At 38.7% G+C, this 12,536-nt stretch overlaps 1 protein-coding gene across 1 annotated transcript in view; it reads left to right on the top strand.

Moving 5' to 3' along the window:
• Positions 1-424: 424 nt before the first annotated feature.
• Positions 425-12,536, top strand: part of AGTR1 (angiotensin II receptor type 1) — a 44,885-nt gene continuing 32,773 nt past the window's right edge. Inside the window, exons 1-2 of the mRNA XM_082839214.1 lie at positions 425-641; positions 9,863-9,947. The gene's annotated coding sequence lies outside the window, so the exon portion shown is untranslated. The remainder of the gene's footprint in view (positions 642-9,862; positions 9,948-12,536) is intronic.

The raw sequence follows: 12,536 nt of genomic DNA, 5'->3' as shown, positions 1-12,536 counted from the left end.
GGAAATGAATGTCCACCCATTCACTCTGTAACAACCCTGAGATTAATCTATGGATCTATGATCCACAATGGTATTGTCAAAGTTTGAGTTACTCCCAGGGAAGAGAAAGAAGTCCCCTAATTAGTCCTTAGAAGTTTCCCAAGTTTAAAAAAAAAAAAAGTAGAGGAATGATCTCGGTGTGAAAAGCTGCTCCTGCAACCGCAGCTCTCTTCCATTTCTCCACTCCTTCCCCCAATGCCGGGCTCTGGGGCTGGTACTCAGATCTAATAAGTGACAGTGGGGTGACTGTGGCATCATCCCGCTTCCGTCAGCATCTGGAGAGGAAAGGGGGTTGGGCCGAGAGGGTCTCCCGGGCGGGGCGGAGGAGGAGGGAGTTCAAAACACAGCCTCGCCCCTGGAACCCTCGAAGCAGCAACGCCCCTCGCTATAAATTTGTAGCTGCCTTCGTAGTGAATGATTCCAGCGCCTGTCAGCCAAGGGCCCCAGGCAGTGGGTGACTGAGCGCCTGGACGGACGCAAGACTAGCAGCTCTGCCGGCCCGAGGCGGCGATCCATGGGGAGGAACCCGAGCGGACCCCGACAGTGAGGGCGCACCAGCGCCACCAGCTCGGCCGGACGTGGGCGCAGCGTCCCGAGTGGCGGTGAGTGGCGCGGACTGCCCTGCCGGGCTTGGGGGCTGGGGACGAGGGTAGTCAGTTTCCTGCCGAGGTGTGAACTGCGGGCGCTGTGCCGGGAGGCTCCCGGGGACGAAGGCGAGAGCGAGCTTAGTTCCAACCGGCGCCCACCCCGAGCTGGAGGCCCTTCCCCAAATCAGAGGAGGGGTGTCTGAGTTGGGAAGAAACAATTTGAGCTTGTTTGCCGCCTGCCCCAGAAATTTCATTCCGATTTGACACAACTCTATCGAGTACAAGCAAGGAATCTGCAGAAATGGGATGCAGCCAAGTAAACTTTTTCCCGACGCTTTTAGCTAACTCTTGTCTTTTAAATGTGACCTGAGTGTATGACTCCGCGGGGCGTCCATTTAAAAGTTGTGCCACTTCTAAAAGTGAAGTTGAGTGTCCGTCCCCTGCCTTCCCAGGCCTCGCACCAACACAGCTCACCTCCCCCATACCCCTCTCTGCAAACCATATCGGTGGGTCCTTGGCACAGGACGCCGTGCCCACATCGAATTAATTGGGGAGGGGAAAACCCGGGGCTTCGCCACACCCCAATCCCCACAGCTTTGGCCAGGGCACGTTTGTAACTGAGGGGGATTCTAGGAGAAGCTCTTCTGCTTCCAAGACTGAACAGAACGTCTTGCTGGCCCCTTCCCTTCATCCACCTCTCTACCTAGCACCCCATTCTCCAATTCTCTTAAATATCCAGCCCAATCTCTCCAAAGTGCCAGATGCTTCGTCTCCAGAAGCATCTCCTGCCCTGACTTTGGGCCCCCATTAGAGACCTGGCTATTGAACCCATCTGGGGCCTCTGTACCTAATCTTTGTTTGCTGATGGCTTCATTAAGAATCAAACACTCACTAGTGGCCCTCTGGAGCCCTCTCTTCCTGGTGAACGTTTGGGCGCTCACTTTCCGCTGGGATCACATTTTCGACCTGCTGCGTTTACTCCCAGTGTCATTCCTGGAGGAGAAAGTAACAATGAGGCAGGGAGGAAATCTGGCACCCTGCTTCTCTGTTTCATAACTTTTTTGAGCAACTTATATCTCCTCTTAAAGGTGCCTCATCCCCAACATGATTCTCTTGGTAGTTACCACCCAAGGATCCTGGGTCTCCACGGTTTATTCTCCTTAGCATAAGCAGTAACACCTTTATAAGTCTTCTCAAAAAAGGAAACTGTCTGTTTCCCTTGTCCCCTGCAGTGTTTCCCTAGCTCTAAAGGCCCCACCACGTGGATAATCTTTCCTCAGGCTGTGGTGGAGTCCACCACCCTTTTGGAAGACAGTGCAGGAGCAGGGGAGCACAGAGAGCTGGGAATGGACACTCCCACTTAACTGGCCATGTGCTGTTAGAGTTATTTCACAACTCTGAACCTCAAGCCCCCGCCTGCAAGTTTCCCTCCAGTGATAAAATTCCTTGATTCCTTTTGTTTCCTAGTTATTGCTTAAAAAAAATAAAAGCCTAAAATAATTACCCTTTTATAGCCCATGTCTGTGGTCCTCAAAACTGTCTAAATAGCTCTCCTGGTAAATTGTCTGGAAAATCATTAGGTCCAAGTGTCCATCCCCCAAATTAGAGTTGGCAATTCCTACAACCTGGCTTAAGGCTCAGGGAGTGGCCCCAAGTTGCTAGATCTCAACATTTGTTAAAGTTTCATGGTTGTTAGTGTCAAGTCTGTTATCTACTCTTTTTCTCCCTTTTTTTCCCCTGACTTCATTGTTCTTTGTGCCCATCATGAGGCCTTGATTTCTAGCTCGGTTCTTCTTTGATCTTAAACTGAATAAACTGCTCCATCATCCAGCTCGGAAGAAAACTGGTTTTCTTCCACTGAGGCCAAAGGAAGACTTGTCTTCCTTGAGTTTTATAAAGTGTCTTTCAGTCACTGTTGCTTTGGCAACGCTCTGCATCCCAAGAGCTCTGAGCTTCAATCTCTCCCATCACTCTCTCGCCCTGCTTCAGTGTTCAAATCGTGACTTTGTGAATTGTTCAGGTTTCTTACTTCTTCGTTTTTTCTTTTCCTACTTTGGGTAAGAACTGTGTGGGTACACCTGTATATAATTTGGGGTGATTTTGCTGCTGCTGCTGCTGCTGCTGTTGTTTATAACTGTTGTTGTTGTTACTATGACTAATTGCTTACACTATGCTAGAGGGAAAATAATGAAAGCAAAATTTAATCTGCTCCTTACCCAAAGCCCAGGTAAAATACTTAGCTGAGAAGGAGTTTGAAACTCACAGTTAAAATGCGTGGTGCACGTCTCCCATAGTTTTATCTGTGCTGTCACACTGTCCTTTTCATGCAGCTGATAGTTGCTGTATTTTGCTCTTAAATTTGTTACGGGGACCAAGATCAAGTCCCATCGCACTTAGATGTTTTCGCTGCCTGACACAGGCTCCTGGTCTTCAGCCCCAAGCTCGCTAGTTTACTGGGTCCTTTTCCTGCTCAGTCATGACTGAGCAACGCCAGAGATTCTCCCAAGTGGGCTAGCAAATTAAGAAATTTATTTAGAAGTTTGATGTAAATCCAAGTGTTGTGAAAATTAAAAAGCTGTCTTGAAGACAGCCTGTGGCAATAAACAAATATAGAGCCAGAGCAACAAAATATGACAAAGTATCCAAGGCTGGGTTAGGAACACTCTTCTCCCATGTTATCTAGCAAATTGGAAAAATCAGCTTTCCAACTCATCACCACTGGAAAGTACTATTATTTTCTTCAAAATGCTTATAAGCTTTCTCTTTCAAAATTGCCTGAAGTCATTGGATAACATGTGTTTCTCTTCATGTAAGTGTTTATTAAAACAGTATACTATAAAGCTCCCACAAGCAAAAGTAAATTTTGTTCCATTTCCAGCCTTAATTTAGCTATCACTTTACATTTTCTATTCTTCATCATGATATGAATTTTAGCTACTAAGACTCAACTTTTCAGTGGCTTAATACACAAAGCCATCTTAAATCTAGGAGTATCTATAGGGATTTAAGGTACTATTCAAATGATTTGGCAAATGACTACCATTATCCTATTAAAGCTCTAAAATACATCTAAAATAAATCACAGCAAAAAAATTATCTAAAGAGCTATAAATTCGCCAGATGTTTTGTTCGTTGGTAGTTAATGACAAATTTGACGATTAGAAAATGAAATATATATCTATAACAATCATAAAAATGATAAGTGAATCTTAACTGTGGTTGTATTAACATTGAAAGTTTTTCTATCTGATTTTGATTCTTTCTCTTGATAGTAGATGATCACAGAGGGAAAAAAATTCCCTTGAATATGAAAACCAAAATTTCTTTCAAAGTATTTTACTAACGAAGAATGTACTATATACTGTAAATGCTGTACAGCTGCTTTATATTATTGATACATTATTTTTATAGCTCAATTTAGAAGAGTTTATTTTTGTTTGTCTGGTTCCTAAATAGGTGTATCATCTAAATGTCTTAAGTAGAAATAAGTGTCTAGAATCTGCCCATTATGGTTTGATTTTTCTTCCCATACTCAAAAATATTTTAAATTGTGTTGCCAATCTCGTATTTAATTACTTTTCTAACACAAGTTGGAAAAATGGGTAAGAAATAGACATGCTTTATTTTTTATAATCTCATTGTGCCTTCACATTCCAAGTCCCAATTCTAGGTGTCCTTAAAACTTAAAATCATAGAATTAATAATCATTCAGTTTGGGTCAACTTTTATGGGATTTCTTGTTCATTTTATATACATACATGCTGCTTTGTTCTTCAAATGGTGTTAAAATCTCATTTAGATCAATGAATTAAAGTACTTTGACTAGTGAACTTCAGACTAAGAATAGTAGAGAATACACATTTGGTTCTGCACTTTTAAAGAGAGTTAATGATTGCTAATTTCCCCTCTAAGTTTTCTTTGGCTATTTCCCATTTTATATTAATCAGAGCTCCTCTTATCTACCTTGGAAAATGAAGAATTATATCTACGAAATATATCAACAGTAGTAGAAGATACTTAGAGGGAATTCAATGGATCTGAGTGATATTAGGCCCTGAGGACACACCAAAGTATAAAAATGGTCTTTGCCCTAGAGAGATGTTGGTCAAGCTAAGTACATATTTAGATATGGGTCTCTCTAATCATCTCAATGCCACTGGGGTGGGAAGCCATTTAGAAACAACCCTCCTCCCTCCTACCTTTCAGACTAGGTGGAATGTCTAATGTGGTTACATTGTTTGATTCTAGCCACTTCCATAATAACCACTACAACTTTCCTTTCCCCATGGGGTTATAACTCCTTTGATTGTATGCACCACACCCAACTGCATCCTTGTATTCTGTTACTAAATGCTCCACAAGTCACTTTCTTGCCTGTTTGTTTTTGGCTAAAGCTATGGAAAACATAAAATACATTTTCAGATCCCTATATTGTAGAAGGGAAATGTTAGAGAGAAACCACTTCCTATTACACACAATAAAATGACTTAAAATTGATGCTTTAGTCTTACTAATTGAGGAACTAAGTATTAATACCATTTTTTTAGTCTAAAGCTGTAATGGCAAGGGCAAGGTAGAGAAAAGAGTAAGAAAAGGAGAAATGAAAAAGAATAAAAGGTTGAAATATCAAATCAGCGGTTCTTCAGACTTTAGAGAGCAGGTAAGGCAAGCATATGACAATCACCTGGGGAGCATTTTAAATCTGTACATATGTCTACACTTCCCTTTTTCCTCCTTTCCCCATTTCCCCCTATAGAGAACCACCACATCTATTACAAATTAGAACCAATCTTCCATAATTACCTCAAGTGTCCAGGTCCAGAGACTAGCATCATGGGTATCACCTGGAAGCTTATGAGAAATGCACACTTTCAGACCCCACCCAGACTCACTGAATTAGAATCTGCATTTTAACAAGATCCCCACGTGATTCAAATGCACATTAAAGCTAGAGAAGTACAAGTGGACAGTACCTCTGGCTTGTTCAGAATGATTACCTAGAGGTTCTTTCCTTGGCTTTTTAATAAACAAATTTAATAAAGCTAACATTTATTGAGCACATACAATGTGCCAAACAATATTCAGCCTTTAAATACTGTGTTTTATTTAATCCTCACAACATCCCTATATAATAGTCACTGCCTTATCCCCATCTTATAGATTGGGATACTGAGTAATAATGAGATAAGTAACTTACCCAGATGTGGTAACTGGTAGAGTCAAGATTTAAACACAAATGTTGATTACTGTGCTCTGAGCCACCACCCACACTGTCTGCTCTACACTAGGCTGCCTGCTTTTGAAGGCCAATTAATTATTTGATAATTTATTTAAAGTTATAACTGGAAATCAAGTTCTGTTTCCCTCATAGCAAAAAACAAGATGTCCTCCATTTTGTTTAACATTTGCCTGTCATCTTACCTTTAACTGCAATAATGAAGAATTCTAGAAATTCCTTCTTTAGTTGGGAAAAAAATATGAAAACTATGAGAGCCCATTATTTAAAACTTAAGGTTTGATATCTCTATTTTCCCATAACTTACCTGAAATTTACTTTTTTTCCTTACTGTTTTGTGTTCTGATGAACTTTTTTTTTTTAAAAGTACTTGAATTAAACAAGCCATTTCCTACATATATAAACTGTTCATCTTTCCAACTCAAATTATATATCACTCTTTCAGCTTTTAATATAAACACTTATTTACCTATAGGCATAGTTTACAAAACTTTAGCTGAATATAATTACTAATCAGTCAGTCTGCAAACAAGGGTGACTTATTTTAAGCCAACGACTCCCCAGATGATTTAGTCTCTGAAAGATTTCTCCCAATGCATATAGATTGAGAGTTGTCAGTTGGATCTGGTCAAATGTCTATTGCTTTGACAGGGCCTCACTGATGTTGGTCAAAAGATTGAGGTGATGGGCTTCCCTGGTGGTGCAGTGGTTGAGTCCGCCTGCCGATGCAGGGGACACGGGTTCGTGCCCCGGTCCAGGAAGATCCCACATGCCGCAGAGGCGGCTGGGCCCGTGAGCCATGGCCGCTGAGCCTGGGCGTCCGGAGCCTGTGCTCCGCAGCGGGAGAGGCCACAACAGTGAGAGGCCCGCATACCGCAAAAAAAAAAAAAAAAAAATTGAGGTGAGTCTGGGCTCCCTGTAATCATGTTTGAGAGAAGAGGTGTGTCAACGGGACTGAGCAGCCATGATTTTCTCCGTGATAAAGGGACATGCTTAGCAGACAGAATTTCACCAGCTGCTGCTTAGATCTAGAACTTCCGGCAGTGCTAACAGTACAGCGTCTCCCTTGTAAGTTATGGCTGAGGGCGAAATCAACCCAGCGGTGCCATAAAGCCAAGTAGCAAGGAAACTCGTGCCCAGGAGACATCCTGCATGTTAGTAGGCAGAGTTTCTTAGTGCTAATAAATGATAACGTCCTAGTGATTCTCTTATGACCCTTTAGAGTCCTGCTTGTCTCACTAACCCCAAATATCTGTGACTGTGGCTGAATATAATCTGCACCAGGTTTTTTCCTAAATAAATTGAAAAAAAAAATCTCACAGCATTTCTTCTAGTAAACTTCATTCGTTTACAATTTTATTATCACACACACTTTTCTTCACTTTTTGACCCAAACTCTTCTTGTTATACAGTTCAAATGCATCTTACATGCTTCTGAATCATGTGGGATGCTGCTAGAACAAGAAGGGTCCATTAACCCAGCTTTAATAATCTAATTCTCTTTCCATTCAAATGATGTCATGTCACATAAAACACACTGTACCATGATGTCTTCCAGCACTTAACCTTCACACAGTTAATTACTGCCACTTTATCAGGAATGGAAAAGAATCTGATGTGATTCCTACGTAATGATTTCCTGAATGTGTCCTAGTGTTTGATCTACTGGGTTAACAGAATGGATTTTTGAGAGAAATACAAAGCTACTCTTTTAAATTCCCATTACATTAAGCCATATGATGAAACATTATATAGTCATTATATATTTTTATATAAATATATTTTAAAACATTTAGTGACAAGGAAAGATAATCACAAGTAAATATAGCAACATATAAAACATAAATCGAGTGAGAGCCTGTGTGTGTGTATGTGTTTGATAGATTCTTGTCAAGGTGCCATTAAAGTCTTACTTGGGTCACTGGTATTCTAATGAAAATAGTTTAGTTATATTAGCACTGATTTGTGAGTAAATCACTGATATATTTTTTAAATGCCTGCATATTTGCGGAACAGATAAAAAATACTAGGAAAAATATATAACAAATCTTAAATGCTTTTGAGGATTATTAAGATCAAGGCTAAGATCAAAGGTGACTTTTTTCTTTCCCCCTTTTTTTTTGCATGGGCTTTCAAAATTTCCTATAATGAACCTCTATTATACTTCATACTTGCTGTTTATCTTGGAATTTCTTTTCCTTTCCTTCCAACTCACTCTAGATTTCAGATTGTAGACGCTACTGTTAACCCTCTGGAGAATGATACTGGCAAGTCAGCCCTGTCTCTGTTTTTTTTTTGTCCCTAAGGTACACTAGAGCCTTACAAGAATCCACAGATTTTACACCAGAGTGGTATTTTATAGGAAGAATCATCTAATGGGAAAATCTTTGCTATAACAACAAAATCACCAAAAAATTGGGATAAAAATAGATACTTCTAATGCCAAAATTCTCCTATATCTCCTGTTATCACAATGTGATAGTAAAGCTGGTGTACATTGTTGTTTAAAAAAAAAAAAAAACCAACCTCTACACAGTCTTCTTGAATAACTCTTTAACTTTAAAAAATTTCCTACTTAAAAAAGTCCCCAAATCTATAATGAAAAATATTGATGAATTTGGCTACATTAAAAAAAAAAACTGAAATGGTTGTATATTAAAAAGCACCATAAACAAAGTCAAAAGATAAACAAGAACTTGGGAAAGCTATTTGCCCCACATTACATGTAAAACGCCCATTTTCAACATGAGCTCTTTGAAATGAGAAACAATGAACAACCCAATGGAAAAATGAGCAAAGGCCAAGACTGGGCAAACTAGTAGAAAAATGACTACAAAAAATAAGAAAACAGAAAGAAGCTCAACCTCATTCATAACTAAAAAAATGCAAACCAAAACAAACATATACTTTTCACTTATCAGCCAGAAAAAAATTTAAGATTTGATACAAGCCAGATTTTTGGTATCATAAATTCATGTAACCTTTATAGAGGACATTTTGTAAGTATCTTTCAAAAACTTAGAGTGTATAAACAATTTGCATCAACAACTATATTTGGAACTTATTCTACTGATATAATCATATAAGTACAAAAATGCATATGTATAAATATGATCATTGGGCTTTTTTTAAGCATCCAAAAAGGGAAATTGGAAAAAAAAAAAACAACCTTACAGCCCATAATAGGGGCTGGTTAAATAAATTATCATATTTCAGTGCAATGAATGGAATACTATATAGCTATTAAAATGAATGAGTTAGATTTATGTATACTGATATAGAAAGTTCTGCTAGCATATTATTAAGTTTAAAAAAAAGGAAGCAAGGCACAGAACATATAATGTATAAAATGAAAAAACATGCATATACACATTTATATGCATGTATATACATTTTTTAAAGTCCTAGAGGGGTAAGAAACTATTAGTAGTAAGTATCTCTGGGAAGTGGATCTGGAGAGACAGAGTTAAGAGACGTGTACTTTTGTTTTATATGTTTCTGTAAGTTGACACTTATATCACATGCATCTATTACCGCAATGAAAGATTAAAACTGAAAACATCTTTTTAAAAGATTCTTTTTCAAAATTATGGTACAATAACACTTGTATAAGCTCTAGAATCATAGCAAAGTTTAAATGTAAATTCACAAGTAAAAATCTAATCTATTAGGATATTTCTTATATTTAGTAGTTATGTCTACAGAAATGCCTTAGAAGATTGCACTGTTTTTGACCCAGAAACAGTCTTTTTCTCCTTCTCTAGCGTTCATGTAAAAGGGTGTGAGGGAAGATGTCGACTATAAGCAGGAACAGGACCAGGTCAGCCACTCAGCGGAGCCCAAGTCTATATAAGGAAGAATATGTTCTTGATGTCAACCAGATGGCTTCATTACCTTCAAAAACTTTCTTAAGATGTAGTGTTAATGCTTATTTTATAAATTAGAAAATTAAAATCTGACCATATTCAGTGAATCTCATTAATCTTTTTTTTCTTTCCAGATTTAATACATGATAAGTTGGTCTAAAATGGCTGAGGTTTTATCTGAATAAGTCACTGAAGCCATCCCAGAAGGTCTGCATCCAGGTAAATGTCTTACACCTATAATGCTGTGTCTGTCAGTAGTTTTCTCTAACATGTCAACAGTGAAGGTAGCACAAAAAGTCACATATACCATTGTCAGGTGACAGAAACAGAGGAGGCAGAAAAGAATGAAGTTCCAGTCTTACCCCATCCCTTCCAATATACAGCTTAAGAACATATACATTAATATGATTTTCAATATAAACAGTCTCAGAATTACCAAGATATTCATGTATTGATGATAAACCATGTGAGAGATGTGCAAACCCTTGGCGAGGATCTCCTCATGGTCATAGGCGATTGCTCTGAGCAGTGCGTTCCATGCTACGTAGGGCTTTAGCAGGGCCAGGAGGAAAATGACTGTGCTCTCTCATGGGCCACCAAATGGGGAATCGGGGCTCTGTGATGCCCCAGCACTCACTTCTAGAGGCGGGTATATGTCTAAACACCATAAACCTTGAAACTACCTGCTCACCTTCAGAAAACCCGAATGTCTCAGAGTCTTATTCTTACAAAAGTCTCCCTTACTCCAGTAAGACATAGGAAAAGGGGCTCTGAAATTGGATATAGAGGTACCCTTTAATTCCCATGCAGGTTAGCCCCCTGGTAGATGTGAGTCCTGTGGAGTCGCACGGCGGGCCATTACACTCAGAACCTCAGAGGGCAGCTAGAGACTGCTCTGTTGGTCCAACTCCTATCACATAGGCCTAAATGATATTTTTCATAAAAACACTCCTGGATTTACCCGGCTAGCAGGACTTTTTTCTCCTGACGTAAATTCAGCTCAAAGAACAAGCCCTCAGCTTCCCAAACTAACAGGGGAGACACTCCCTAGTTCCTCCAAGGAGAATGAAAAGAGTAGCTTGTCCCATTCTGAACATGTTGTGATTGCATTTTATCAGAGTAGAAGGTAGATAAGATAGGTGGTGGGTTACATATGTTAGAGGTGACTAGTCTTTTTGATTGACAAGTAGGAAACACTTGCTGGAAGGCACTCCACAGTGGTGTTAGGAAACTATTTAGGACCGCTTTAATCTTGGAGACAAAACTAGTAACATTCTACAGAGTTCTGCCACTGGAAATCTTTAGGGGTTTTTTTGTGAGGTGTAGTTAAACCTAGGAAGCTGAGCTGTGCATGTTTTCAGCAAAAATCCAGCTCTGGAAAACGTACATTAAAATCTATTGAATCAGTTAGGAAAACACCAAGACAGGAAGCTTTCTTTTGCATCCTAAGAATACGGATCAGAAGGAACTCTTTGTCTGTAACACCCCATCAGCCTTAGGGCAGAAGAATCGGGACAGCAATATGGGGGGCTCCTACTGGAAATGATTCTTAGACCATCCTCTCTTCTGTATTTTGGAAGCCCCATCGGTTTCTGATTAACATTCCCGTATTTGTAGCAAAATTTTCCAAATAACTGTGACATTTTGCTTACAAATAAGAAAACACTGAACAAAAACATTGTGTAAACTTTTAAACTTTTTCAAAACTTTAAGGTTCAAATGAATGAGCAAAACATACTTAATTCTAAGACTTTTTTTTTTTTTTGTTAAAGAACTAATGCCGTACCAATTCTGCCACTAACTAGCAACTTTGCCTTTGGTTTCCTGTGAAAGAATCTTCAAGGCCCCATCCCAATCCATGGTCACTATATTGAAATACAAAAAGTGTTTTCCAAGGGCCTTCTGAACTTTGTATTGTCACTTTAAAACTTTCACCAACTTACAACTACAGAACTTTGATCTCTTATTGATTTAAACCAGTAATGTGTAAACAGCATTTCAGAGCTTGTTTTATTGAACCAAAAATATTTAGGTTGAAATCTACTTATGAAAAATGGGAAAACCTGGTTCGGACATAGAATAAAGAATATGTTCAGTAGCTTAAAATCTTTGGTAACCATTTGCCCCATGTGGCTATTTAAGTTAATTATGACAAATGAAATTAAAAACCGAGTTCCTCAGTTGTACTAGCCACATTTCAAGTTCTCAATAGACACATGTAGTTAGTGGCTACTGTATTGAATGGCACAGATATAGAACATTTCTATCACTGTGGAAAGTTCTATTAGATAATACTATCATAAACAAACTATTAATAATGCAGTGGACTTCCACTGCTACTTGGCAAGAAAGTTTTGTGCTCTTTTATACTTATTTGGAAATTTTAAAATATTTTTTAAATTCCAGTTTTCTCAGTTGTAGGTTATCTGGTGTATAGTTACTTCTCACAAGCCCCTTTTCCTTTTTCCTATTTATTTGCCTGTTAAAATATGTGGAATTAAATGTTTTACTTAAATATTTATTTAAATATTTTATGTACTCTTCTAAAGTTAGAGGTTTTCATTTCCTTAAAAATTGTGAAAAGTGGTACACACAATTATGTTGAGCTAATACACGGTTGTTGGCTTTTTTACCTGAATCATTGACATCTCCAAGTAAGAAAAAACTAGAAAAGATGTAGGATCATTTTTAAGGCCAATATTTTTTCTTTATTGTTGATATTCTGTAAGATTTTATTTTTCCTACAATGATAGATGTGTCTCAATGATACTGACTTTAAACTAAAGTTGATTTACATTTTTTCAGCAA

The sequence above is a fragment of the Leucopleurus acutus genome (genome assembly GCF_964270905.1).
Source record: "Leucopleurus acutus genome assembly, chromosome: 5".
Taxonomy (NCBI): Eukaryota; Metazoa; Chordata; class Mammalia; order Artiodactyla; family Delphinidae; genus Leucopleurus; species Leucopleurus acutus.
The sequence above is the reverse complement of the archived record's forward strand: the minus strand, read 5'-3'. Positions and strand labels throughout refer to the sequence as shown.